This window comes from Nelumbo nucifera, chromosome 1 (genome assembly GCF_055504915.1).
Source record: "Nelumbo nucifera cultivar China Antique chromosome 1, China Antique-T2T, whole genome shotgun sequence".
NCBI classification, from domain to species: domain Eukaryota; kingdom Viridiplantae; phylum Streptophyta; class Magnoliopsida; order Proteales; family Nelumbonaceae; genus Nelumbo; species Nelumbo nucifera.
Genome location: NC_142649.1, coordinates 209,855,718 through 209,858,837, shown reverse-complemented (window position 1 = coordinate 209,858,837; position 3,120 = coordinate 209,855,718).

Below are 3,120 nucleotides of genomic sequence, written 5' to 3'. Positions count from 1 at the left end.
AAGCCACCGTTGGCCAGGTCGAACGGATCGATGGTTTGACCAACCAGGTCAACGTTTTTTTTTTACTTTTTCAATGTTTTTCCACAAGATGACGGTTCGAGGTAAACCCGAAACCGTTCGAGTGATCGGTTTCCGGTCTGAACGGTCTGACCGTTTGGGTCAACGGCGGTAGTTGCCATGGAGGGCTTAACAACTAGAAGAGTTGTGTTTATGACGGGTAGAGGAAGGTTTAGGTTCTGCATAACGAGGATGCCTAGCAAGGTCAGGGGAGCGGTGAACTACCCAATAGTAACAGAGGGGACCTCACTATGCATTGTGGGCTGGTCCTACCCCCCTGTGACCGCACCATCAATACGTGCATTGTTGTTGTCATTATTGACGGGGTTGTTGCTTAAAGATGCCATTAAGTTTGGGATTTTAGAAGACAGATGAGAAATTGGCTTTTGTGTAATGTGTTCCCCCAAATGGTGCCAATTGATGTAATGCGATCTGATGCTCCCTGTTAGCGAACAACTCAGACGCCAAACTGAGTAGGTTGCCTAGTTGAGTTATAAGAGAGTGGTAATTAGAGTGTTCGCGTTGTTTTACTCAGGGTGGGCACTCCGATGCTTAAGTTAGCGAACTGGTATTTGATTACAAGAAAACAATAGAGCTAGTATGCTTGGGAGCTAAATCACACGTACATCTTCTGTGAAATGGGATGCCTTTATATAAGCAAGGTGTTGTGACGTGTGCGAGATCACCGGCCTATCTGATTCAGAGGTAGTTTCATGCCCCAAGGCGGACTCCATGTAAGTTGGTAACGCTTATCCGGTCGCGTCCAAAGCGGGTAAGGGTAGGGATCTTCTCCGTTGTCGTGGCGTCGTGATCCCAGGGAGTCGGAGATGATAACCCACTTTAAGAGGAGGTCGCTCGGCACACCGAACAGGTCGCTAATCGAATTCAGGATTAGGTCAATGGAAGCAGGTTGCCTCTTACGCTGACCTAGTATCTTTCTGTGCCGTTCGTAACTCGGCCTACCGAGGTCGTCAAGGTGGGTGTGAGGTGTTTGAAGCACTCCTGAGGTTTGCTTACATGGTGTTGAGATGTCATTTGGTTGTTATGAGATGCCACTTGTCATCACGTCACTAGAGGGCCAAATCGCCCCTCATCAATATCCATACTGCTACCCTAGGTTAAGCTGTAGTCATGATGAATTTTCTGTCCATTGCTTTTTAGGACTTCGCTATTAGTTTGGAGTCCAACCAACTCCCCCTCGATTTGGGTCCCCAATTTTGCCTTCCCCCGATGTCCTCCCTTCCTCCCAAACACTTCCTTTGTTAGTTCCACTGCTATTGTTGGTCGGAAACATGCCGAAAACAGAATAGATGTTCCCAATGTGTAGGTGAAACATACTATGTGCGTTGGTGTGACTTGTGAGTAGCGTGTTATGAGAAACAAATCTTGACTTCATTCAAACTTGTACATTTTTATTCATGGGATATATCCCAAGTATACGCATGGTTGCAAGGGTTGTGAAGTCTGCATCCCAATCGTGCCCCATGGCACATCCGAATTGTATATTAAGTTTCCGATACGAAGAGCAAATGCGAATTACAATTATGTGTGGTTAACATGAAACAAATATAATGTATGTGTTTGGTTCTGCGAGCATTTATAGCTGAGGTGTTTCTCATAAACATTTAATTGAAAAATGTTATTTTTAAACGTTTTATTGTTTTTGTTGTTTGATTTGATGTTTCATGGGCATTTCAAAGCTATCTTCCACCTCAGTTAATGTTTATTATTTTTGTTTGATTGGGTGTTCATGGTCATTTCAAGCAACACCCTCATAAAAGCTATCTTCCATCTCAACTTACAATGCTTTAGGTAATCATTTCATTTCAATAAATTTTGGGGCCTTAAGGATTGGGTCATTCCGACACGGGATATGCTACGAAATGTATCCTTCTAATCGTGTATTGGTCTGATACGCCACTGTATTGGTGTGTATCGTGCAATATCGACCGATACAGTCCGATAATACGGAAGCATATCAAACCTCCTTTTGACAACTTCAATATAAAAAAAAAACTTAAAGCTAGCGGGACTCGAACCCAAGACCACTTTTCGCCTAACGCCAATTAACAAACCATCCTTAGCTACTAAAACAACATTTCTTTCATGTTAATAACTAGAATAAATTAACTTTTATCACTGTATCGGTGTGTATTGTGCAATATTGGCCGATACAGTCTGATACACATCGATACGAAAGCACTTCAATATAAAAAAAAACTTAAAGCTGGCGGGACTCAAACCAAGACCACTTTTCGCCTAACGCCAATTAACAAACCATCCTTAGCCACTAAAACAACATTTCTTTCATGTTAATAACTGAAATAAATTAACTTTTATCACTTAATATTCACATAAAATCTCAACAACCAACATGTATCTTCAATAACTCCAATTACAAATTAAAAAGAATAATATTTAAAATTAATATTTTATAAACCAATAGAATAAATAATCTACCAAATCCACATTTATATCAAAAAGTTGATTTTTAATTTAAAGAAATTTTAAAATATTAATAATAGAATAATTATTTTAATACTTAAAAATTTACTAATTTGCACATGATATATATTGGTATTGCTTCCGTTTATTAAATAAATGTTTGTACTTGATTTGTTTTTCGAGAAAAGTACTTGATAAACCATTTATTGACAACTAGGCACCATTAGGCAACATCACATCAGCCGGACAGTGAATAAATGCTCAACCATCAGGAGAGGCATTAAAATGAAACTACCCCCAACAGTTGATGCATACACAAATCAAAACTCACTTTTATAAATATACACAAATTAAAACTCACTTTTATGAATATCAATAAATACCGATGAACATGATAAAAAAATGCTGATTTTTTTATCTCGAAACGTCCACAAAACAGTACACACGCTCAATAAACGCCATAAAAAAACATAACCAATGTTGGCTCTTATGAAGCATATCCGAATCCAACCCGAACGGGCGAACCAGAAATTAAGATCCAGAATCCGGATAGCTGGGGCAGAGTTGATGGACAATTGGGAGTCGAGTATTCGTAAATCGTAATTCGTCCGCTTTCAC